General features: G+C 42.3%; 1 long non-coding RNA gene across 1 annotated transcript in view; it reads left to right on the top strand.

The window, feature by feature from the left end:
* The first annotated feature begins 324 nt into the window (after positions 1–324).
* LOC140252267 (uncharacterized) overlaps positions 325–26,362 on the top strand; it is a 43,563-nt gene continuing 17,525 nt past the window's right edge. Inside the window, exons 1-2 of the long non-coding RNA XR_011903598.1 lie at positions 325–382; positions 1,610–1,680. This is a non-coding gene — a long non-coding RNA (uncharacterized lncRNA). The remainder of the gene's footprint in view (positions 383–1,609; positions 1,681–26,362) is intronic.

Here is a 26,362-nt window from a genome sequence, read left to right on the forward strand (position 1 = left end):
GTGGGTGTGAGAAGAAAGTTTCAGAAGGTGAATATGGGATACAGTGGTAGAGATTGTCAGGCACTATTTAATGAGGATTGATCCTAGTACCTGACTTCTTTACAGTGTTTAGTAAATCCCACTATTAGGTCATGCAAGCACAGAAAAACTGCAGTGGGATTGATAATGTCAACTGGGAATAGGAAATATAATTTGGTTAAGATGTAAGGCTGAGAGCATCAAAAGTGTAAAGGAAAGAGGACTGTGCAAAACCACGTTGTGCAGAAATGTCAAGCTTAGTGACGGCAGAGGTGCTCATCAAGTAAATGTGCTGTTTTGGTTTTGTTTCTTGCAGGATCACCAGAATGTGATCTGGATTTTGTGACTGGAGTTTGCAGAAGAGGTGAGTATTATAAAGCTCCTAAATCCATGTCTGGACACCTAGATATATGGCATCCTGCAGCACCCTGAGGGCTTCGATAATACTTGCAGGCATCACTGCCTACTCATTAGAGCCAGCAAAACAGACTACAGCAGACTGGAAAGCACAGAGATGCTTAGTTCTCCAGGCTGTTTGGTTTTGTCTTTCTTTTTTTGGACAAGGCATAGTGTTCTGTTAGCTTTGTGATGATCACTGGAAAACCACATTGCATCTTCTCCATCAGTTGATGAGCCATGCCCCTCAGACAGCCCAAGAAAACAGCACAGGCAGTAAATAATTTAAGGATTTTACGGTATTTTCTTTATCCTGCTTTCAAAAATAACAGAATATTTTTGCCTTGGCAAATGTGTATTTTGTGCTAATTTATGTAAAGGAATGTTTTTGCCAGGTTTGGCTGGAAGAAAAACAATGTGATATCAAACATTTTTTTAACTGTTTGAGTAGCTGGCTTTTGCTAATTGTGCTTAGATAAGAGCTCATTGGGATTTATTTATTTATTTATTTTGTGGTATTTTTTCACTGCGAAGTTGTGATTTGTCAAAACAATTTTTTTTATTATTATTTTTATTTTTTTTTTCCAAAATGTGTTGGTTTGATGCAGTGTTCACTGCAAAGTTTCCTTCTCCAGAGGATGGATGTCAGATTAAATGAAAACCTGTGACCCCCATTACACTCCAGAGCAATCAACAGCCCAGCTATTGGGGCACATGTAGTAGTTCAGATTGCCTGACTGTGGGTGCCAAAAAAAGTTTACTAGTTTTAACGTACTTCTCTTTTTCTCTTATCTATACCATCACTTTTTAGTTTTCTCTTGTTCTTATCTCTTCCTCAAACCTTGTTTTCTACCCTAGGACTCTGGCCTGGGCTTTTCTCCAGAAAAATCCCTTTCCCAAATCCTCCTTTGACCTGTTATCTCTTAAGCAGAAACAAGGCTTTAAGGCAGGCCATTACTCTTGGTAGAGAAAGAAAGCAGTTGGTTTCTGGTCATTCTTACTGAAAAGTCCTATTCATGGCAGAAGTCAGTAAGGTTCTTCATAAATTGCCTTTGGTGAGGAGCTCAGAGAGTTCTAGGGATTGAACCCACTCAAGAGAAAGCTAAAAGACGCATGATCCTGGGGCATACGTACTTCATGTTCACTTCAGTGGAGAAGGAGCTACCAGATACTAATATTTTTTTTTTCTTTTCAGTTTTCAGAAATTCAATAACAAGAGCTACAGGCTACAAACTGAATCTTAGAGGAGTTCAACATGAAGACAAGGTATGCTTTTCTTGCATTTTTATTTTTTTTATAGGTATACATTAATCATCAGGTCAGTCTCCCAGAGGATGCAGTGGATCTTAAAGGACTTCAAATCTTTAAATGCAGACAAATTACTACTATGAAAATAGCTGGGCCTACGTATGTGCAAGTTTTAAGGCAAAATAAGGGAACTGCTGGATGAGATCTCCTGTCTGGGATAGAGATGAAATGAGGAGTTAATTTCTAAGTGCCACAGTAGCCCTAAACTGTGTGTCTCTCAGTCTGCCGTTAGATTTAAGTACTACTAATGAAATTTTATAGATGCCTTTTGTACCTGATTGAGTGAATGCTTATTTTTTGTGCTGTGCTGAAGAGTCTAAGCTGGCCTTTCTTGAAGTCTACTCATAAAAACTGCAAAATGCACTCCTGCAAGTTAATCTATTTTGCATGGTTAGTTTGCCTTAATTTATCTGATTGATTTTTTTGTTTGTTTCTTTGCTTTTGTTTTGTTTGGATCTGGTTTAAGCGCCAGGTGTTTCACTTGTAATTGAAACATTTTGTTCTCATATTTAGACATAAGTGTGTTGTAGCACAATTACTCTCAGGCAGTGCCTGTACCCTTGCTTACACAGATGTAGTGCTGCTTTCTTGTGTCATTCCATGCAATACAAAAATGCACCCGTACTGCTGTGACTATAGGGAGGGAGTCACAGTGCACCTGGGTGCACTGTCCCATCTTCACAAAACAAGCTACTGATTTTTGACTGTCATGCTGATGCTCAGGTGGAATATGCTGTGAGCAGATGTGAACTGGTGAAACAAGAATTCGTGCCATCCAGTTGGAGTGGATGACTGTGGGCTTCCCTTACTTGGCAGTGGAGCTGTAAGTTGGCACGCTGGTGCCAGCAGTCCAGTCTCTTGTACTCTCTGTGTTGTGTAGGAGATGGCCTTTTGGTGAAAGTAGAAATCAGATCGCTGCTCTTTAAAAGGGAGTATTTTTATTAGCTTTACTCACCTAGAGATAAGCCTCTAGCAAAACATCTTTCCCATGTGTCTGCTGTTCCCTGTGAAGCTGCCTGTCCCTGTTATCCACTTGAGTCATACAGTGGGGATATTTCTGACCAATCCCTGCCTGGACTCAACTGCTGCATATAAATCCTGAATGCTTAGCTTTGCTTGTCAAGGCTTTGCTTGATTCCCAATGCGTTACTGTTCACATTCCTCAGCTACCCACAGCACACAAACTATCTTGCTAATCTTGATTTGTGCAGACGGCAGGTGGGCTTTAAAGATGAAGCTAAGCATAATTACTGGAGATATCTGCATGGAGGGAAGGAGGGCTTGCAAATGGAGGAGCTCTTATGTAAGCTCATCCTAAAATAGGAGCTTTGTGTTAGCAGCAGAAGAGAAGCACTTGGGTCCTTTTTGTATCTAGTGGGAAGCCATCCATGCCACAGATAAGGAGAAAAGTAACTTTAAAAGATGGAACTAAATCCAGCATCTTTAAGCTGCTTCTCAAATGAAAGTGAAGTCTTGTGTCATGCACTTTTTTGTTTTCCTGTCAAAATGCAACATAAAGTTAGCACAGTGATGCCGTCAGCTTCATGGAGGACTTGGAAGCATCTATCCCCTGTTCTCCCCCTGCCGTTTGCTTCCAGAGTCAAGAAAGATTTTTATTTCTGTCTCTATTTAATGAGCAAACTAGCACCAGGGAGGTGCAAAAACACAGCAGCACTTTGCCCATAACTTTTGTCGCCATACCAAGTAACAAGATTTGAGCCCTGGCTTACCCCTGAGTCTGGACTTCACGTCACATTCATTTGCAGCATGCCTCCTGCTCACTCAGGGCAACACAGTTGCCCAGGACAATGAACTGCTTGGCCTATTCATGATTTATAGGTTGCAAATCTCAGAAGAAGGAGAAACAGCTTGACTCAGCCCCACAGGCGTTACAAAAGCTGGTAGTGAATGTTCTGCTCTCTTGGGATAATAGCACCCCTGCTTCTTGGCACTCATACAGCCTCCCTTTCTGCCCCTGACTTGCAATCCTGGCCTTGACCCAAGTCCAACAAATGGACATCTCCAGCTGCTCTTTAGTTACCCCATGAGTGGCAGCTCCCACGATAGTCATCCAGCAGGAAGGACTTACAGGGAGCCAACTTTGCTGGGGTTTTTCAGGCATGTGGCTGTGTTGAGAGCCAGGCTGCTCTCCTGCTTACCAGTCACATGCTGAAAACAAGGAATAGTATTTTGGAGATCCTCAAGGTCATAGGAAATCACAGCTACTAGGCTGTGATAGTGAAAGGCAGCAAATGGAGAGCAAAGGAAGGAAGTATCTGAAATAGGATCACTGATGACCACAAAGTAGTGTGTGTGGCAAGTTCTCATAAATCTCAAATTCTGAGTTCCCCAAAAGGTCACATCTTTGGAAGGAGAAGCTTTACGTAATTACTGAGTGGCAATTAAAGTCACTAAGTGTATGAATTCCTTTCAGCAGAGAGGACATACTAGGTATCATTTGTTTGTATCCAAAATTAATTGGTTATGTCTGGGTTTTTAAATGGAGTTACTCACAACTAACTTAACCGCTCTGAAATAAGGACCGCAACTGAATTCAGGGAGATCAATCTGATAATCTGCACCTTTGAATGTTAAACCAAGCCACTGAGACAAGACGAATTAGGGATTAGGTGTGTAATATCAGTAACCTGACTTGAATAGTTTGTCCTGTCTGCATGATGTATGACTTGTTGTTTGTTTTAATCACACAATTTATAAGAATCTATTATACGGTGATGCAGCATGACTTGATACCATGGCTTAGATTAAATGTTCAGTTGAGCTCTGTTAAGTACGTAAGATAGGGTAGAAACAAGGTTTTTCACTAGTATATCTCTAGTACATTTTTATTAATAACTTCTGATGAAAGGATAAGTTCAGACAGTGCAGTTAAAGAGGAAAAGAAAAGCAGTGGTATTGTTTACGTTAGCTATTGCAATGCATCTAGAATCAGAAAAGCTAGGATAGCAAGGAACTGGTTGGTGCTGGGTCAGTGTTTGTTTTTTAAGGAAAACCTGTCAGAAGCCTTTAATTATTAAATGTGATCAGAAGTTACATTTACGTAGCTTGAACTGGTTCCTTTGTTGCTTTTGATGCTGCTGACAGTTTACTTCTTTGAATAACGCTTCCATCTACGTTTCATCTTGGTCTTAAAATACTCCAAGTTTTGAAGACAAGCCAACTCTTCATATTGCAAGGAGCCCTGAAGGCAAACTTCTCATTTATCCGATTTATGCACTCTGTGCTTTTGCCACATATCTATAAAGGTCTCAATGAAGTACCAGTCTGCACGCAGCTCTGCTGAAGCTGAGCTTCACTTCAGCCTGCCTGCTTAGTGTCCACTTTCTTGAATTTTGTCCAGAATTTCTTTCAGGAGCAACTAAGTGATTGGATAAGAAGTTGTTTGGAGGCCACTGAATTACTGGAAACATTAACTGGTTCAGGAAACTCCTTTGGCTAAAAGCAGGTAGTGGGTGTGCTTGGGAAAAGATTGTTCAGTATTCATCCTATCCATTGTGTGTTCAGAGTGTTTGCTTATGGATGCCATTGGAGACAGGGGACAGGGTCAGGTGGACCCTTGATCGATGTTATATTCCTACAGTAATACTTAAGCATATACACCAGAAGATTTAGGTCCGTGTATGGTTTTTCTACAGGCTTATCTGCTTTCCACCACTCATAGCCATCTGTTACAGCATAGTAACGTTCTCTTGACCTAATGAGGCTGCTGGATGGCAAGGAGGAGGTATACACCCCCTGAGCATGGGTTACTTCATCCCCAGGGCTGTTGGGGTAGCTCACCAAAGTGGGGTGGAGCAGGCAAGATACAGCCCTGAAGGGAGAGCCATCATCAGCTGGTGCACTGGTGTCTGAGAGTGCTGGTTTCTGCTAAAAATGTTCCATTCCGAAATGTTATTTTCTGCACACGGAGAAAGAGGGATGTTTGAATATTCAGATGGTGCAATTTGCTGTGCAAGGCAGTTGGCAAATGCGTGTGCTAAACACCATTTTGATTTGATTTTAATTTTAAAATGTCTGTTAAGCAGTCACTGTTGCTGTATGAAGAAAAAGATTTTGTTAACTACAAATTGTCTGTGCTCAGAAAAACAGTTAGCTGTCCAGAAAATCTGGATTTAGAGTATGTATTTTTCACTTCTGTGCTGCAACAGTTTACTTAGTCCGTTGCATTCTTTCCAATTATCTGAGCCACCCTCAGGTCTTTTAAAATGAGAGTTCAGGATTTGCTGACTCCCTCAGAAAAGTTTGGCCATTTTCAATTTTTTGCTCTCAAATAAGAACCTTAATCTCATATGGCATTTAAGCTGCAGTTGTTTGGGGGCTAATAATATGATTAAAATCATCATTCTAATTTACGTTGTCACTACAGCTAATACTATTTCATTCTTCTAGTATGTGCACTTTGCACACTTGGTTTGTATGAAGCTCCCCAAGCTTCTGCATAGGCTTGGTTTTGTGTGAAACCCAATATCTTCATAATGAAAGTTGTTTCCTTTCTTGTGAAATGTACTTGGTCTTACATCTTTCTTTTCTTATTATTGTGAAAACTCGCCTCTTGTAAGAAGATTTTAAATTAGAACCAGCCACTGCTAATTTTATCAGGAAATAGGAGAGAAATCAAATCAGAATGGCTGCTGTGAACAGGTCGTAGACAGAAACGTCCATGGCATTTCTCTGTTAATAATATCAATATGGTGCTCTACACTGGCTCCAAAAACAGCTGTGTTTTTTTGGTTTTGTTTGCGTGGTTATTCACATTACTACTTTTTTTTTTGTATTCCTTTATAATGCCACGATTACTTTTCTTGTAGATCCTTAGAGAACTTCTGGATTTTGAGAGAGTGAGATTTTCTCAAGGTGCCTGATTTCCTCTGATCATGTGAACCTAGTGTCATACCATAAATTATCCTTCCCAATCTATCAGTGGCAAACATTGATTCCAACTGCAAGGGCATGTGCTGCTTATACAAATGTCTGACACTGGATGCAAGCCACCTTTTTTCCATGTTAATTGAAGATGGATAGTGATGACTTGAGCTCAACAAATGGGTATGTTTGTCATGTTGTTAAAACTCAATCTGTCTGACACTAGAAATGTTTTTCAGCTCTTTAAAATGAAAGGGAAACTGTCAGCTTGAAAATCACATGTCTAACAGAGCTGTCGCCTTTTCCTTTTCATGATCCTTCCCAAATAAGAGCTCAAAGGCTGTAGCTGGGGAAAGAAAAAAAAGTCTAAAAAACGCAGTATCACTTCTTATGGAGATGTAGTAAATCTTCAGGTTGAAACAGCGGTGGGCCACATTCCTGAGCCATGACCCAACCCTGCTGTATCCTGCCTAGGAGCATCCCTATGGCAGGCAGCTACATCCTCATGTGGTAGCAGTGCCTGCTTATGGCAATCCCTTGGGGAAGGACAAGGGCTGGATTTTGAGGAGCACTGGGAGGAAAGAGGGGCAAGCATGGACAGGGCTGCTTTCTCTAGCCATGGACATGATACATTCAGCTGTCTCAGAAAAACACCTCCACTTCCATTTCTTCCATGGCTCAGCACCATTTCACTTGGGACTTTGTTGTCAGTGCCTGGGAGCAATGCTATTTCTCAGTCTGAAAGCTTTTTTTGTGCTACATGGTATATAAATGTCTATAAAGTGAGAGGATTTACATGGGCGATACTGCATTCACTGCATTAAGATATGGTCTCAGTGTTGTTTGTCTCTTGTTTACCTGCTATGACAAGAAGCTATTTATTTGTGTTGCCCTGAACGTTAGTAAGTTGTTTCTGGGTTGCTTCTCCTTGCAATACTACAGGGAATTTTCTACAACCCAAAGAGATGCAAGCTCAACATTCAGTAGTAGCCACCAGTGAGCTATGAAGAGTCAGCAATTATTCTGAAAATAATTTGTAAAACATTGATCTGTATTTTCCCCGACTTCTGCCTCCATTGGTGCTGACAGAGGAAAATCCCCTGTGCAATCAATGCTAAGCAATAGATTTATGCACAGTGTCTGTCTGCTCTTGGCTACTTTTGTTTGGCCATATCTTCCTTTAGAAGGTACATCAGCCCTTTACAGACACAACAGTTTATGCACTCTGTGCACCCTGATGTATGGGTTCATTTATAGCTTGATAGGAAAAAACAGTATTATTTCTCCTAAGCTTATCCATCCCTTCCAAGCAGAATGTTTCTTTAAATCAAGTGAACACATTTAGAAATACCTTAAGCTGTGATATTTTAACGTCCGTATTCATTACCTGTAATGCCATTCAGTAAATAGCAAAGGTGTTCCCAATTCACACCAGAGCTACCCTCTGTCTGTGTTAGACTGAAATGTGAAGTCTACAGGAGGAGATGCCAAGAGAAGCGTCTGAGCCAGTGTAAGTTGCTGTAAGCCTGCTTACTTTGAGAAGGTGCTTTGATTTATGCTAGGCATGGCTCCTGCCCTCACTTCCCATTTAGGTTAATGGTATTTGTGCATCCGGCTTCCCCAATGTACTATGAGGAAAATTGGCCATATGAAGATTAACACTAGCGCGATGATAATATCCACTGGTTGTTACAATAGATCTGTTTATCAATACACTCTAGACACATTCAATATCTTTGTGTTTCATAAAGAATTACTGTAAGCTGCTGTTCTGTTTATCCTCTTATTGCATTTTCACAGTGCATTATAGGAATGATAAAATTCCATGAGCCATAACTCCTAATGGCATAGATGATCAATTTGACTTCTAATTTGGATGTAAAAGCACATACTCCTTGGCTTGTTTAGAATAATAGTCCTGTTCTTCTTTGTGGTAACGGTGGGACATTAGTGGTAATGATTAGAAGTAATGGCTTTTAACAATAATTTATTTCTAGGCATGTAAATATCTGATTCACTGATCTCACAGCTGATGCCAACAATATCATGTAGGCTTGTAAGAATGTACATCTTTCAAGACATCTATAATTCAGAGCATCCCTGAGATGCTCTTTTTAAAGCATGGGAAGTTGTAGACAAAGAGGTGAACTTGGCTGCATCTGGTCTGCTGGTTCCAAGTGAAGTGTGGCAGTCTGTGTGATGACTACTTGCACATCTCCCACAGAGAATTTAAGGAATTAGTGTTCTAAGTTGAGCTTCACTTTCTGTGAGGCCTCCTGCACTCCTCCTGACATTGTTACAGTCCTGGAGTGATAGGAGGTGAATTTTTCTCCATCTTAAACTTTTCATGGAAGAGCTGTTGGGAGGCTGACGGGCCACTTGGGTTCTGGAATCTCTCTGGAACAAAAGAAGTAGGGTTTGACTTCTTCCTGACAAACTAAAGCAGATGGTACAAGTCATGCTCAGGCCTTCCAGCAACTCCTCAAAAGCACTTAGAAGTAAATCTACCATTTGAAATCTATTGTCTATTTAAATCTATTTAATTTACAATTAACAAGACACCTCTTGCTCTCTCAACTTAATTAAGGAGCTACTGACTCTTAGTGAGATTGAAATGCAATGAGTAAGATAACCTAGTTAGAGTATAATTAAGGGAATTTACATACGTAATAAACATGATATTGCTGCCTTCTACCATAAAAGTACCCTGAACTGATGCTCATTTAAAAGAAAAAAACAAAAAAAAACCCAGCCTATATTAAAATTAGTATTCAGAGATTTAATTAGCATAATGCAAAATAACAATGGCAAATTAATTGTATGTAATATCCTTTAAGTAACCATTGAAAGCATAACACACCAAATGGCTTTTGTGTGATCTGTCAGCAAGCCAGGTTTTAACCTCTGCATCTTGGATTAACCCCTTCAGGGCTGCTGCTGCTTTTTTTGTATGGTGATTAAAAGCATAAAATAAAAACAGTCTCTGTGTTTAAACACTTGCTTGACCTTGGGTCAAAACCAAATTGTTAATTTTCCCAGATTCTGACTGGAGCAGGAAATAGGGGAAAAACAATTGCTCTTTGCTGGTAGCAGGTACTTATTTCATCCAGAATGTTAGAAAACTAGCAAGTTTAGTTGCCTAGGCTTATACTAAAATACTTGATATTCATAGTAATTAATAGGATTTTGATCTCAGTGTTAGCAGGTGTGCCTTCCATTTGTGTTAGGATGAACGACACATCACTTTGGATTCATTTATTTATTTTTGAGAGAGGAGAACAACAGTGATAGGAGAATATTTGACATGGAGGTGAGTCTGCGAGGCATCTGCTTGGACAGCATCATAACTCGGTATGGGCTTTTGGTCTTGCCTCAGTCTGCAAAAATCCCTAAAGCACCGTAGTTGATTTCTTGTTGCTTAGCTTCTCTTGATGCTAGTGGATTTCTACCTGGCTGCTTGGTCAGTAGTGTATGAAAGTATGCTCTGGAGCTCCTTCACCATCTCAAGTGGTAATTCACTCCTCAATAGTGTATGTGCTTTGCTGGAGGTAAAGCACACTCCATTTATTGTGCATAGGAACAACCAAGAGATATTTTACAGTAAACAAAGTGTTTCTGCAGGCCAGACTTTCAGGGTACACTGCTGCTGTGAAGGAGAGGATCATATTGTCTGAGCTTAGAATGTGTTTGTCTTTCTTGTGTGTACCTAAAAGGTGTAGCTTGGAGATGTGTTCCTTTCTGAAAATAGAAATGGGATCACTGTTGATAGAGGTACCTGAAAATTGTTTGTATACAACATGGCTATCAGGTCTGTCTAGTGCCACCTTAGCAATCTTTGGATACTTGGTATTACTCTGCTTTTGAGAATTTGCCCAAATCTGTTGTCTTTTCATTTTCCCTCCTTCAACACAAGTCCTTTCATGTATTATTTTTCAAAGGAATGAACTCCTTCATATATAGCTTAAGGTGATGGCTTTGAAACAGTGGTGAGAGTATCCTACAGCCTCTGCTCTTTCCCCAGCACTAAGTTGGGGCTGAAGGTAGCACAGCACATGCCAGTGACGGTGGCAGCCAGGACTGTAGCATTAGCGACAGAAAGGCAGACGCTTTCTGATGGAAAACAAAAAAGCCTCCTCCACAAATCACATTAAGCCCTTCTTTGCATTTTGAGAGGCAGTATGTGCTTTTTCACCTGCCACGGCTGTCATCTGGTGTGCGCTGTCTCTAAGCAAGACAGCGTCTGCAAATTCATGATCTGTGCCTCTGCTCCCACACAGAGCGTTGCAGCCCGCAGATCCATCTCCATTCTCCAAAAAGCTCCTGCCTTGCTTGCTGGCCACACAGCACGCAGGCCTGGCCTGCAGGGTTTATGAACTCTTTCCCAAGAAGGTTCTTAGTGTGCATCTGCTAGTAGGGATTTCAGAGATGTCCAGTTTTGAAGTTAGTTCATTGTTGAAGGTGTGTGTGTGTGGGAGCTATTATTTTTACTTAATTTTGAACTAAATGCATAACATTTCTATTTCTATTCTAAGCTCTGTTCAGATGGTAATTCATATGTTTCTGTGCATCATCACCTAAAAAGAACACATGCTTCATTGTTGTATTCAAGCCAACAATCTTGGCTGGCCATCTCATTTTAATTGGAGGCTGAAGTGCCTTTGAATTGAAGCGGGTATTTAGAAACGATCAAGACCAAAGCGCCAAGGCTTCTGCTGGTGCTGTGACACTGCTTTGCTGGATGTGGGACTTGGAATGCGTTCACATGCCTCATAGCAATGTAACGCAAGATGACAGATTAATTAAATATTGGAGTTGGGCCAAGCAGAAGACATGGTGGCCCAGCAGGTGCCCCATTCCCCATGTGATAAATCATGTTTGTTCATGCACTCACAAACTCATTAGGCTCAACCTGAGTTATCTGGTACAAAGCAGTATTTGGGTGAGTTCGTGTACAGAAGGCTTTTGCAGGGAATGGCACTGCAGTCTGGCAGGTCAGAGGATGCAAAAATGGAAAAGGGTTAATCTAACCAGGAGCTTAATAGTGACAATACCCAACAAGAGGTGTCCTGGGCTTGCTTGCCTCTGCAAAGCTGTGCCTGTTTGGTTCAGGGATGCCACCAGAAAGGACTTTTATTCCATTGTGCCTTTGTCAGAAATGTTTCCATGTTTTCAGAAAAGGATTGGAGGTACTGCTTGGATGCTCTTTCCCCTCTCTGCCATGCTGCTGGAGGATTCTGGTATTCCATACTCAAGCTTAGAGTTTGGGTCTGCTTTTCTGCCTCCTCCACTTTTGTCATGGAGTCTGCAATGAACAGTGTCAACAGAAGCCACATTACTGGGGGGAAAAGAATAATTTATACGTTTAGGGAAAAAAAAAAAAAAAAAAAAAAAAAAAGGAGAAGAAGAAGAAAGAACATTGTTCCTCCAGTCTTTGATGTTTGTTTAGTGACTGCGTATCAATTATCTGTTTGAACAGGTTTCATTACAGAAAGTGCAAAACCCCTGAGCTTGTTTTAAAATATGCTAATCCTTACTCAGGCAGGAAATGGAAAAGACTCATTTACAGTTTAATTTCTAATCCATGTGGCTTGACATGTTGTATGCTGGAACATAAATAGAGAAGCTGAAGTGGAGAGGACAGCTCTCTCACAATAAACAGGTGCTGCAGCTTTGTGTTTGCTGCTTACCCACTCTGATCATATGTCAAAGCACGAGCTGCGAAATGTCGAGCACAAACTCTGTTGAAATCGTTCATTCTGGGCTTTTCCTTTTGATGGATAACATACGGCTCAGAGGTTGTAAATCAGCACTGATGAGGTGGGAATGAGGAAAGCAATAAGGAGCTGATGTGGTGAGCACCCACACAAAGAGCTCTTGGAGCCCATGTTTTTGGCTGCAGGTAGCACTGGAGGAAGGAGCAGCTGCCCTTGGGCAGCTCCTGGGAGGGGACTCTCCCCATTTTGATGTGCACAGAAATTCTAAGACACTAAAGAGCTTAACTCCAGGGAAGAGGCGATACATTGCTCTTGCACAAGGGCAGCTTTCATCAAACTGGACCAGCAGGGAGGTCCAGGAACACCTGAAAAATGCACATTTCCCACTCAGGTCCCTTTGGCAGCTGCAAATGTTTGGGTATAAAAGAATTCTATCTTTTTCTTATTTTTGTTTTCCTTTCTCCACAAAGAGTTGAGTTGCACACAAGAGCCCACGCCTAACTTTTCCCTTGTAGTAGCAGTTTGCAACATTTGTAACTTTAATGGGTCCCATTAAATGGGCCAAGGTGTTAACTGTATGAGTTTCAGTAGGGCCAAGTATCAAGTCCTGCATTTCGGTCACAACAACCCCAGGCAACCCCACAGGCTTTGGGAGAAGTGGCTGGAAAGCTGCCTGATGGAACGGGACTTTGGTGTACTGATGAACAGTTGGCTGAATATGAGCCAGCAGTGTGCCCAAGAAGGTCAGTGGCATCCTGGCTTGTATCAGGAATGGTGTGGTGAGCAGGATTAGGGAAGTCATCCTTCCCCTGTACTCAGTGTTGGTGAGGCCTCACCTTGAGTACTGTGCTCAGTTTTGGGCACCTAGGTACAGAACAGACATTTTGGTGCTGGAGCAGATCCAAAGAAGGGCAACAAGGCTTGTGAAGGGCTTGGAGAATATGCCCTATGAGGAGAGACTGAAGAAACAGGGGCTGTTTAGTCTGGGAGGAGGTGAGGTAATACCTTATTGCTCTCTTCCAGTATCTGAGAGGTGCTTACAGTGAGAGTGGGGTTGCTCTCACAGGTGACAGGATGAGGGGAAATGGCCTCAAGTTGTGGCAGGGTAAGTTTGGGTTGGATATCAGGAAAAACTTCTTAACAGAAAGGGTTGTTAAGCTCCCCAGGGAGGTGTTTGAGTCACCATCCCTGGATGTGTTTAAAAACCATTTGGATGTGGTGCTCTGGGGCATGATTTAGCAGAGCATTGTTATATGGTTTGGTTATGGTTGGACTTGATGATCTTTAAGGTCTTTTTCAACCTGTGTGAGTGATTCAATGATTCTGTGAATCTAACTGATCCATCTAATGGAATATTTATTGGTAGGAGATAACCAGGGCTCCTATTACAATGTGCAGTCTGATTCTGGATGAAACAAATAATAATCCAAGCACCTTCAGACCCAGGCTGTGGGCTCTTCCCCTTTGAGACAGATGGAAAGAAGGTGGAGGTAACAGACCTGGAAAACTTTACAGAAGTGCAAGTATGGCTCCCTCTTGAAATAACTGGCTCTGAAAACACTTGAATACCTGGAGGGGAAGGTGTGTTGGAGCCCAGTGAGGAAGTCTAGCTGTGGTCCTGGGTCCAAAGGCTATGCAAAAAAGAGCATTGTTTTTGCAGGTCTGGTGCCAGCATATCTCCCATGCGGGAACAAGGATATTTGAGGGAATGGGACATGGTATATTTGATGTAGAGCAGCAGAGTTTAATTATGGACAAGAACCAAATTGATATTCATAGGGTGATAAATAAATAATGTGTATGCACTTGCAGGGAAGGACAAGAACATTTTTCTGAAGTGGAAGAAATAAAATCAGCAAAACAGAAATTAAAAACAGATCTATTTAGCAGAGCTCCTGGTTACATGACAAATACATCAGTCTGTAGGCTCAATACTTCTATTTCTTAAGTAGTCATTTGTGTCTGCTCTGAGAAGGTGTGAGATGGACAGGGGTTGCATTTGTTATCCTCTGATCTCTGCTCTGAGATTTCCGGCTAATGTTTTCTCTAGGGAGTTAATTGAACCTTGGCAGCAGCTAAGAGTTATAAGGACAAGAGGATACCTAAGAAGTTGATTTCATGGTGATGGAAGCAGAGAGGAAAGTGAGGTGGGATTTTTCTTGGTTGGCTGAGCTGGACGGGCAAACCAGTACACAGCTGTTCAGCAGGAGGCAGTTTACATATGAGGATCACTGCAGCAGCACAGTAGCTGCCACTGCACATCTTTTAAATAGCTGGTGCTTGTGACAAAGGTCCCCTCTGAAATGTGCGTCTTTCTTTAAGAGAAGTCTCACCTTGCACGTACAGCTGGATATTTCTTTTGCATGCTGCTGCATTCATGAGCTTGAAAATGAAATCATCCCAAATGAGAAAATGAACAGCAGCAGCATGTTGTACTCTCAATTCAATTCTTTAAGCTTCTGAATTTAGGGAGTAGATCTGGGGGGTTGCCTCATAATAATACATAGTGCTACAAGTGTTGCATTAAATATTGAGAGAACTGTCGAAGACTGACAAAAAAGAGTAGGTGGGATGCATCAGGATCTCAGGTGACATGTATCTGTACCCTGAACACCTTCCTGTGTTTCAGTACTGCCTATTCCCCAGCAATGCCTGGACAGACAGTATTTTGCTGTGAAGCAGAATACATGCACAGAGCAGCATGTATTTCTGGAAATAAAGCGAGGGAAACCATCCTTGCCTGAATCTGATTATTGCATATGTATATATACATAAATATGTATGTAAATATAAATGTATATCTGTAAGGGAAGGGGAGTCTACGTGTATATATATAAATATGTATGTAAATATAAATGTATATCTGTAGAGGAAGGGGAGTCTTAGGACAGTGATGCTACATGGAGGTGACAGCAGCCATGTGCTTAGCATAACTGAAGCCCAACAGGATGGGGCAGCTCCTTTCGCTTTTCCTGTGCTTTTCTTGGCCACTTTGCAGAGCCACTGCTGTCCCAGCAACTGTGGGAGGCCTGAAAATGCTGTCTTAGCAGAGAAGGGTTTGACGAGTATGAAAAAAATTCAGTTTTAATTAATTTTCTTCTTGTTTAGAGAAAGCACAGAGAATGTAGCGTGGAAGAACAAAATCCGAAACAAATTGCTAACTGTAGTAATAATAATTTTTCTCTTGCTTATACACTTTTTGTGTTTTTATACAGCTTGGCTGCTGTATCTACACAAATGTCCTTTAGCAAGAATTAAAAGAACAGGCAAAAGCATGCTAGGTACACTGTTTGAATTTCAAGGGATCTAGGAGATTTTCCCATTTTCCAGGAGGTGTCACCAGTACTTTAAATGCTTCATTTTCTGTGATGGAGGTTTCTGCAGAAACCATTCTTTGGAAATACATAAAAGGAAGACAACAGTGCTAAGGAGATGGGAAATGTTGGGTTCTGTCTGCATCCATCATTTGTAACTGGCTAGGTTTGCAAGCCTTCAGGCACTGTACATTTTGGCAGGGTCTCCTGCTGCTGGGCTTTTGGCTGATGTGTGCAGCACTGTGTTAGGCTTATGACTAGCTCTGGAGGTTCTGCACGTCATGGGACTTAGTAACCTCCAAATCCTTCCAAACCCCAGCTTTCGTGACCTTTAAAGCAAATTTTTGCTCAGGTCCTCAGAGAAGCCTTCAAATATGTTGCAGCACAAGTCAATCAAAAGGCAATTTAAAATGTTTGATATATGTATACATATATATATAAATTAAAAACCTCATGGTGGCATATTCTTAGGATTGGAAATACTGTTTTGTGGTTGATGAGAGAAAAAGTAGTATTTATACAACTGTTTCATCACTCACACTTGATTTCTGTAGAAGAGGTAGGAAAAATGTGGTCTGGGGCATAAGCTGGCAGAGTTCAGTTGGCTTTGCAGTGACTGTGCCAAGGTATTTGGCTACAGAAACCAGGAAAATTGTCACAACCATGGATAGCGTACTTTTCACCTGAGGATCAAAACACAAACAGGAAAGCCCATTGAATCACCATGGCATGTATCTGTGAGGGAGAGTGTCGCTGGAGGTGGCAGTTAGTTTTGCTATCCTGCATCTCTTTGCTGTAATAAAGGTAAAAAGAGGGATGTACAGCCCTCATATGGCACAACTGGGAGAATAGAATGCTGTCCTTTGCATCCTGCTGCTGGTGAAGGCAGCAGCATTACTGAAAGACACAGGTGGTAATATGGGGGTGTTGCCAGCCTGGGTGTTTTCAGTCTGTTTTTACATGGCTAATTGGTAAAGACAGAGGATAATGAGTGGAATAAAAGCTTGAAAACATTTCATTTTGGAGCTCACTGTGAGGAAGCCACAAAAGCGTACACAGACACTGTGAGGAGATGGGGCTTCTGTCTTCCAAAATCCAGCAGAGTCCTATAAAAACCAGTCAGGCAGACAGGCAGAAAGGATTAGAGTCAGTTCACTTTTGAAGATGAGTACTGTTGGGTTGACAGCAGGCAGATCCACTCATGAGGGTCTGCTCTGGGGCTGTCTCATCTAACTCTTCTGTGTGCTTGTAGATAACATCAAAAAGTACTGAAAGTACTGGTGCATGTTTTTTCACCTTGTAATAATTAAATGCTGGGACACTTGGTAAGTGCTAGGGAGAGTTCAGAATGGTGCACAGCAAGTACTGAACTAAGAAAGCATACACTGGTGTAACATATGTTTTCCCAATCTTTCATACTGACTTCTGGCAGGGCGTTTTATTAAATGATCTTTTTAAATAGGTCGGTTGGATAAGTACAATCAAAAAGTCTGCTGGTGAGTTAGATCAGCTTAAAAAAAAAAGCACTGCAAAGTAATGGCTGGAGTGGGCTTGGAGGTGGAAAAGAAGAAAAATCTATTACATAGGATTGTGTGGGATGGAAAGATCTCCAGAGATTTGCTGCCCTGTGTCTTTCCCTGTGTTAGCAGGTTACTTGGCTGTGGTTTAGAAGTCTGATCTTAACTGTTTCTTCCCTGGTGTAATTTTAACCACTACAGCACAGATGTTGATGTGATTGTGTCTAAGCAGATAAGAAATGGCTCTCGGGAGAGACTTGATCTTCTTGCCTGTCAGTATAAGATCAGGCAGTATCATTTTCTAGACCCAGTTGTGCTACTAAACTTAAGACACCTTATGCTGGAGAGCAAGCTTGGTGTTCGAGACAGTCCCTGGATCTGGTGTGTGACTGGGGAAGTGATCTTTCCCCTAGGAAAATGATTACTCCTTTGTAGTGCAGCTGTATCTCAAGTACTGTATTCAGTTTTGGGCCCCTCACTACAAGAAAGTCTAGGAGATCTGGAGCATGTCCGGAGAAAAACAATGAATCTGTGAAGGGTCTGGAGCACAAGTCTTACTGGGGAGCAGCTGAGGGAGCTGAGGTTGTTCAGTCTGGAGAAGAAGAGGCTCAGGTGAGACCTTATGGATCTATACAACTGCCTGACAGGAGACTGTGAGGTGGGGGTCTGCCTCTGCTTCCAGGTAACAGTGATAGGATGAGAGGGAACAGCCTCAAGTTGCGCCACAGGAGGTTCAGGTTGGGTGTTAGGAAAAATTTCTTCTCAGAAAGAGCAGTGATGCAGTGGCACAGACTGCCCAGGGAGGTGGTGCAGTCACCATCCCTGGAGGTGTTCAAGAAGAGGGAAGATGTTGCACTGAGGGACATAGTCAGTGGGCATGGTAGGGATGGGTTGATGATTGGACTGGGTAAACTTAGAGGTCTTTATGATCTTTATGATTCTAAATAGGCAGTGGATTTGAGAAATGCTTATTGTGTTGGCACAGCACTAGCAGGAGCCTAGTGAAACCAAATCCAACTCTCTCCCCATGTGGGTTTTGTGGTGTTGTATAAGGAGCGAGTGCTCTCCTTTAGCAAAGACATTGGTAAGGGCTCATTTTCCTCCCACCAGTAGTTTGCAAGAAACTTGCAGGATGAGCAGAATGGAAAGGACAAATTGCTTAAAATTAGGCAATGGGCTTAAAACTTTATCTCTGTATGTGCGTGAGCTCTTTCCCTAAAAACTCATATTCATGAGGCAGCAGCCTCTCTGCTGAGTTGGAACCTGAAAGAAGGAGGAGGAAAAGGCAAATAAAACTTAGTGTTAAAACATATGTTGAAGAGTTCATGAGGGCAAGCAGAATAACTGTGAAGGCAGGGGAGCAGCAGGGTTTGAGAGACATGGCAGGAGAGAGCTGAACTAGGTTTCTTGCTGGAGCTGGTGCCCATCTCTCATCCTGGCAGCCTTCAATCCTGCTTGGCCCTGCCACTTGTCTGGGGAAATAGAGAAGAAAAAGGGGTCTTTTATTCTTTTTTTTTTTATTATTTTATTTTTTTATTTTTAATTTTTTTAAAATTTATTTATTTTATTTTATTTTATTTTTTATTTTATTTTTTTCCTGTGGTGAGTGTTCTTTCTGGCTGAAGGACTCCTGTGCGCCTGCGTGTTGCGCTCCCTGAGCCATGCTTAATGTGTCCCTGGGAAACCCAGCCCTCTGCCCGCTGGGACTGAATTTCAAGGCATATCCCTATTAGCTTATTTTGATGTTTTTATCTTTCCGTGATCGGGAACCATTCTCTGCAGCCAAAACAGACACTTTCCCGACGGCGTTGAGTGAATTTTTAGCTCTCCTCTGAGGAGTGGGCTTCAATAAAAGATGAGGCTGCTCACCGCGCTGACTGGCTGCAGCGCTGGAACATCTCCGGCGGCTCCTGCCTCTCGCTGTAAGTTTACACTCGTATGAACATCAGCTTGGCTGCTCCGTGTTGCTGTAAGTGGAGGTTTGCACGCAAACATGGCCTCCACAAAAGCCACCTCGGGCAAAAGCACTTCCCACACCAGCAAAAGGCCATGCTCTGCAGGGTCTCCAGTGGGTAACGCTGCTGGCGGTGAGGCCGTGCTTCATGTTTTAGTCATGTGGTTTGGGAGTCTCTTCCCTCCCAGCAGGTCTGCTTCATCTCACAGGCAGCAGATCTCTGGTTGCTCACAGTTTGCACCAAGGGGCATGTTGCACAGACAAGTTTGGCTCGAGTGTGAGAGTTCATTGGAGTTGATACGTGCAAGCCCTGTTCTCTGCAGGAATGCCCAATGGCCCTGGCCTGGCCCCCACTGGGCTCAGGCAGAGATAGGTTTGAAAAGGGCATAGCAGAAAAGTGGAGAAAAAAAAAAAAAGCTCATGGCAGCAAAATCAGATGAAGTTAGTGAAAGTACACTCCCAAGTCATTTCAGTACTGATGCACTCAAAATAAGGGGTAATTAAATCTATGCCTCTCTTAGTTTTTCTTATGCATTCCACATCTGCTTGCTGGGAATTTGAAAAAAAAAAAAAGAGTTGAGATTCTGACGTGCTGGAGCAGGACCAACGGAGAAATGCAAGAAATTCTGGGAGAGTTGAGACCTGGGAGTTTTAGCAGGATACAGGAGCCACAGGAGAGAAAAGTGATGCCCGTGGCAAAGAGGATGAAGCCAGTAACTAAGGGGAGATGATTAGTTTTGCACTATATTTGCAGGAGGACTGACTTTGAAGGCATTTCCTCGGCTGAATATTTCATTTTCCTTCAGCAGCTTATCCTTTCGCGGCTGTCTGCACTGCATCAAAGCATACGGGGACATGTGGTTGCTGGAAATGGAAGGTGGTTGACAGGAAAGTTTTCAAAAGGAAGCAGCTTCTTGGGGTCCCGGGACCCACTGAGTTTCAGGAAAGCTCATTCAGATGCTTTTGAAACCAGTACGAAATTGTCTTCCCAGTCATTATTGCAGAGTCCCCAGCAAGTAGCAGAGACTTCTATAATTCATAGATCAATGATGACAGCTTCTCTTCAGTGCGGGGTTCGTTTTCACACTGGTTTCAGGGTGGATATTTCTTTACCCCCATCTTATGAGAGGATTGTTGATAATTGTGTCAGAAGAGACAGCATATATTGCCTGTTGTTGTGCATTGACGTGCTGCTTAACGCTGCTCACTGCAGCCGTGGGTAACTCTGTAGATTAAAACGATGGTGCTTTGTAAGGAAAAGCTAGAGCAGCACCGAACACAGCAGTGTTATTTATGACCATGTTTGCTTCTGTTTTCAAAGTTCTCCTTCATAAAGTCAACAGTTGGCATTAAAAACAGTCTAAAGATATCAGAGTGAAGTGTGTAAGGAAAAAACAATAACTTCCAGCAGCACATTTTCATTAACTCAGAACTAAAAAAGTAGGCTGCAAAATAGTGGAATGTTTCTTTGAATTTTTTTTTTTTTTTAAACCTTTCTATCAATGTTTTCTCAAGCAATTTAATCAGGCAAAAGCTTACTTTATCATTTGTCTTTTTCTTTTTTTTGACTCCTACTGTGGTTTCTGACATTTTGGGAAATAGCTCATTTAAAGTGTTGGAAAGAAAGTGGTGTCAGTTATTTATCGGGTTTTATGCCACGACTTGGGAAAACTGCTCTTGATTCACTTATGCCAGCAGAGACTTCATCAAAGGAATGAACGAGCATTTTTCAGCAGTGCCCTTAAGTGAAAAGAGCAAAACCTTCCCATTACTTTTTCCACTTGGCATACTTTAAAAATATTAATTGGATTGTTAATTATATTGGTAGATCCAGAACTGTTTTAAATGCCATAGCCCAGTTAGTTAATATTTGCTCATAACAGCAGTATTTAAAAAGTGCTCCGTTGCACTGTTATTTTTCATCTGCTGCTCTCTAAACCCCGTAACTGCAACAGGAGCCGAGAGCTCCTCAGAGCCCGATGTTCTGATGGGAGGTGTGGAGGGCAAAGCCACCGAAGGGCAATTATTTCGTTTTGAGTGCTTTCTGAACGAAACTGTCCCGACGGGAAGCTCGGTGGGATGTGAGGAGGATCGATGTTTGGGGTCTGGAAGGGCGAGCGCTGCTGCCAAATATTTCTGTGCACCGTTAATCCCTCTGGGAATGCTCATGGGCTAAAATGAGGTGCCCGCTTGAGTACCTTCTCCTGTCAGAACTAGAGCCCAGGCATAATGATGATGTTGGTAGCAAATGCAGCAGGAAATAAGCAGAAGATCAGGAGGGTTTGGCTCCCCGCCGCTCTTGTGTTACTGGTGTAGGCATGTAATTTTTAAGACTTCCTCCACCCCCCCGCATCGCTCTCTATTAAAGCTTGGGATGTTTTCATTCTGGTGTACGGGGCGATTTTTAAATGCGGGGAGAAATACATCCAGCATCCACTTCTCCTCCGTGCTTGCTGATGAGAACTGGAGAGACTCAAGAAGTTCTCACAAAAGGCTGATTAAAAAGTCGGAGGAAATGAGTGGTCCTTCAAATGGTGCTCCTCATCTGCTGCTGCCCGCGCCGAGCCGCTCTCTTTACACGCTTTTCTGGGGGGCTCACTGAACCTGCTGCTTGTTGTGGGGAGATCCTTGGAGAGGGTTGAGGCATTTTAATAAGACTCAGTCCAGTCTCTCTGTGTTTAACGTGAACAAATACTTTACAGCTTCGCTTTGACAGCTCTGAATAAATACAGCTCTGGTGTCCCCACACAGAAAGAGTCAGTGGTGTTTCAGCAGGAAAATAAAAGAAGTGTTTTTTTTTTTTTCTAGACTTTTATAACCACTAACCTCTTTGGGTTTTGTATTTTAAATGGTTTATGTCTTGTATTGTGTGCGGACTGAGGCAAAATGTATGCTCACTGTGTTTTGTGGGCACATCAAATGTAACTTTTTCTGAGCAAAACAAAACTGGCAAGCACTTAAAGCTCACATACTTCCCACTTTCCCAGAGTTTCCACTTCAGAATGAAAACAGCATTATGGGCAGACAACAGGCTGTGCTTTGCAATGGGAATAGAGAACGGGAATGTTTTTGTTCGGGCAAAAAGAGGTTAAAAAGTACCAGATTGTGGCGTAATTACCAAATTACGGCATCTAATTTGTAGGTTTAACTTGCTAATTATGTGTGATACATGGGTGGCTAAGGGTGAATACCAAGCACTAGAAGCCTTCCTTTTGTCTTTGTAAATTTGTTTTGATTAGGGGGAGGAAGAGGGAGAAATCTGGCTTCGCCACATGTGGCTGCGCTTCGTTCTCCGGTGCCAGGCAGAATGAATGGCAAATGCTTAGCGTTGCGGTGATTTGTTCTTATTAATAGGAACAGAGGGCATGGTAGTCCTGTGCACTTAGGGGGCTGTAGCTGCCTCTAACCTACATACATGCACTTTTTCAAGAAACACTCTGGCAGTGAATACCGGCACCCCGAAGCTTTCCTTTCCCAGGGCTGTCAGGAGTGCTAGTGTTGATATTTAGGACATGTTTGTGTGTACATGCCAGCCCTGTCTGCTCGCAGCCACTCACATTTTATTCTCCCCTTTATAAATAACTGTCACTGTTTGCTAGTCAGTATTAAGCAAGATTATTTTCCTTGTCAAAAATGGATGCTGTTACATTCATCTTGAAGCGGGGAGTACGCTTGTTCTCCTCTGCACATGATCAGTAGTGTTAATATTCTTGCCGCTGAGATCTGGGGACTGGAGCAAAATGCAAATGGCCACAGAGGAGACGGCTGCTTGTGAACCTCACAGCGAGAAGGAGCAAAATGACCTACATTTTGCTAGAGCAAACCTGGTCACTAATGAACGACAAGAGCACACGGTAATTCCTTTCTCTGTAGGTGTGTGTTCACTGTGCCCTTGCCTGTAGCCAAACCATCATCTGTCTTGAAATCACCCCGAGGTATTAAACAGCTTTCTAGAAAAGCTGCTTCACCCATACAGCAGATGAATTGGAGCTAACTCTTCTCAGATTGCAGCCGTGGACTTGCAAAATTCAGCCAATGCTGGCAAAAAACAAACAAAAAAACAAAAAACTAAACTAAAACACTGAGGCATTGGTTTTCCTGCTCAGGCAAATGTAAACATTTTAGTTGTTAAAGGAGATGTTTCTCTGCAGTTCATAGCTGTGTTTTAGTTTCAAACAAAACCAAAGCAAAACACAAACCGAAACCAACCCAAACCTGGCAACTGTTTTCATTTGAATTTCAATTTTAAGAACTTGCAGCCATTTGAGGGGGGTTGCAGCTTACGCTGATTAATCATTAGCAGCAGCACAATGCACTCAAATAAAACCTCTTCAAATCAATAGCAATCCTGATGCAAGACAGATTTAAAGGGCTGTACATTTCACCAGAGAACGGTATTTTGCCGTGCAGATAAGGGAAGCTGTTATACTAAGCTTAGCTGTATTAATGATAATAATTAAATATGGAATTAAATACATTCTGCCATGCGTAAGAGATATTGCAGCAGCAACACCTTCATTAGTATGAGATGTAGAAATGTGTTGCCAGGAGGTTGTGAATTCAGTATTTCGTTTGCAGGGTTGATTCCATTCTTATTCTTCCTCCCATAAATTCATACTCTTAAAGGAAACTGGTTATGACGGTATTTATTGTTGCTACAAACAGGAGCCGCAGGCCATATTGTTGTACCTTGGAAATTAGAGCAGCTCATAGTTTAGAGTACATGTGGGAGGACTGATATTGCAATTATGGGACATTTCAGTCATTCCGAGCAATCTTTATTTCAGGGAACTGTATCCATCTTCAAAAGCTAGATAAATAAATATGTATCGTTTTGGAGAATGTGCGTTCTGAAACAGAAGAAGAACTGAAATTAAAATGTCATAGCCAGACAGGCAAATGCGGGGTTTTTAGCCTTCTCTTGTAATTGCAGATCTGTTCTTGTAATAGCAGATGCACTTTTTCAGTTCTGTTTACTTTCTGCTTGGGCTGACGGTTGGAGTTAGAAATCCTTGGGTCATCGATAGCCTCACTGCCATGAGACCCTGTGGCTGGTGTCCTGCACAGTAGGCGGATGGGACAGGTATTTCAGAGAAAGGGAAAGCACAGAGCCCTGTAAGTAGGTAAGCCACAGTGACCCAAGGGAGCAGTCAGGCTCCCTGGGCAATGCAGTTTTCCTTGACCAGTGCTGATTTACCCTTGCAAGCAGCATTCTCATGAGGAGGGTGCACCCTTCAGGGACATCTCTCATGTCTTATGCAGAGAAATGAGAACCATCTCCCAGACATTGTTACTGAAGTGAGGGGAAAAGCTGCACTTCCAACATACATTGTAATTTATTTTTCCTCACTTTTACCTTGTGTGGCTCAGCATGAGTGGGACGTGTTTGATTCAATCCTAATTATTTTTTTTATATATTTTAAATCTCAGATGTTGAGGCAATTTACATTAATTAAACTTCAGTTGGCTTTAAAATTGTCATGTATCAATTTCAGCAGCATTTATAGAGAACAAGATAGATGATTTAAATTACACGCCATATGGGGCAATGCTAGGGACATTTGCTATCGTGTTAATTGCTTAAAGCTACGTTTTCTATCCCCCTTCTGAGTGAAAGACGTTTGCTCTTATGCTTACTGAATTAAACAAAAGGGTTTCCTGCTCAAATGGAGTATGTACTGATTTCTGCCACTGCTGCTTTTTGGAGGTGCCCTATCCTGCTGCTGCAGCAGGCACGTTCATTTTTGCGAGCTGCAGGTAGCAATGTGCAGGTCTGTGATGAGCTTTGTTGAAGTGGTACCAATGTGCTGCTGGGGAAGGGATGTGACTAGGAACCAGTGTGCTCTTAGGGTGGCTGTACAAGTACAGGTGATGGGTACCACAGCTCTTCTGGGCTTTCCAGAGTGAGCCACAAGGCAACACTGGGTTTCCTAAAGTTTGTGAGCAGTGTTTCTGAACGAGGCTGCTGATTCTAAGTGCTTTTATTTGAGGAAAATCAGTTTTAAATGCATTCCCTTCACAAGGAGCATGGACTGAATAGCATCTTCCAGAGAAATTTTGGACTGGAGACCCTCTTCCAGGCGAAACATTGTGCTTTTCCTCATTTCTCCAATAACATTCACATCCTTCTAAGGTGCAGAGGAAGGCTTGGTGAGAGGGCAGGTAATTGACCCACTGAGCAGAGCTTTCCTGCTTGGAGATCTCTCCAGGTGAGCGCTCAACGGCTGAACAGGCTGAAAGCAGAGCTTTCGGTCTCATTCTGAACCTGTGCTGGGCAGAAGCCCTCAAAATATCAGCACAAATCAATTTCCACTTTCCAAGAAACACTTGAAGGTTCCCCCTTAGCCAGCTTCCAAAAAGTGGGGGAAGTAAGACCTCAGAAGATGTTAGGGATGTGCCTCACAGCCATGTACCGTGTTTGGCAATAAATTTCTGCTTCTGTCTGGTGCTTCTCGCTTGGCAATATTGCGATGGGATTCTCCCATATTAATATTTAAAATGAATAAATAAATATCTGATGAGGCGCTGTGCATCTCTGCTATCTTTTCATAAATCCTGCGGAAGGTAAAAAGAGAATTAAAGATAAGATTAAAACTGCCTGTGTGATGTATGTCTGCGGTGTGCGGTAAACTCTTGAGGCATTTATGCTGCGCCGTGTACGTTGCAAGTTACATCCATTTAAAAGAGAGCATGTGTGTTGTATCTTTGTAAATGTAGACCATAAAGAGCATGCAGGGAGGGTCCTGATTTTCTACTGTATTTCTAATGGGACACTAACAATGATAGACTATGGCAGCATGCTGTCTGTAAAGCAGTCATGTTTCATAAAAGCTGTAGAAGCATGTTTTCGCTTGATTTTGCTTTGAATCTGCATTAGGAAATAAGCCAGGCGCATTGGGGTTGGGAGTCTTTCGTTACCTTCCGGAGAAATGTAATGCATTTTTTCCCTCTGGCTCTGCATTGCAGAGCCTGGTTCTGGCAGGAGAGGATGCTGAGCCCTTTGGTCACTGCTAGCAAGCAGTGCTGGGAAGTGAAAGGCTGTGGAGAGAAGCTGCCTGATCACCATTAATATAAGTAGAATTCCCAAGAGCCTGTCAGAAATTGTGCTGTGCTTCAGTGCAGATATTAGTATTATTTGCAGCATTATAACTGTGTCATCCTGCTCTTAGCATAGATCACACCTGCCTTGCCAAATTTGTTCCTAGAATCAAGTCCCTGGTTCCTGTGGGACTGCACAGGAGTATTCCACACTGGCAC

This window comes from Excalfactoria chinensis, chromosome 4, assembly GCF_039878825.1.
Source record: "Excalfactoria chinensis isolate bCotChi1 chromosome 4, bCotChi1.hap2, whole genome shotgun sequence".
NCBI classification, from domain to species: Eukaryota; Metazoa; Chordata; class Aves; order Galliformes; family Phasianidae; genus Excalfactoria; species Excalfactoria chinensis.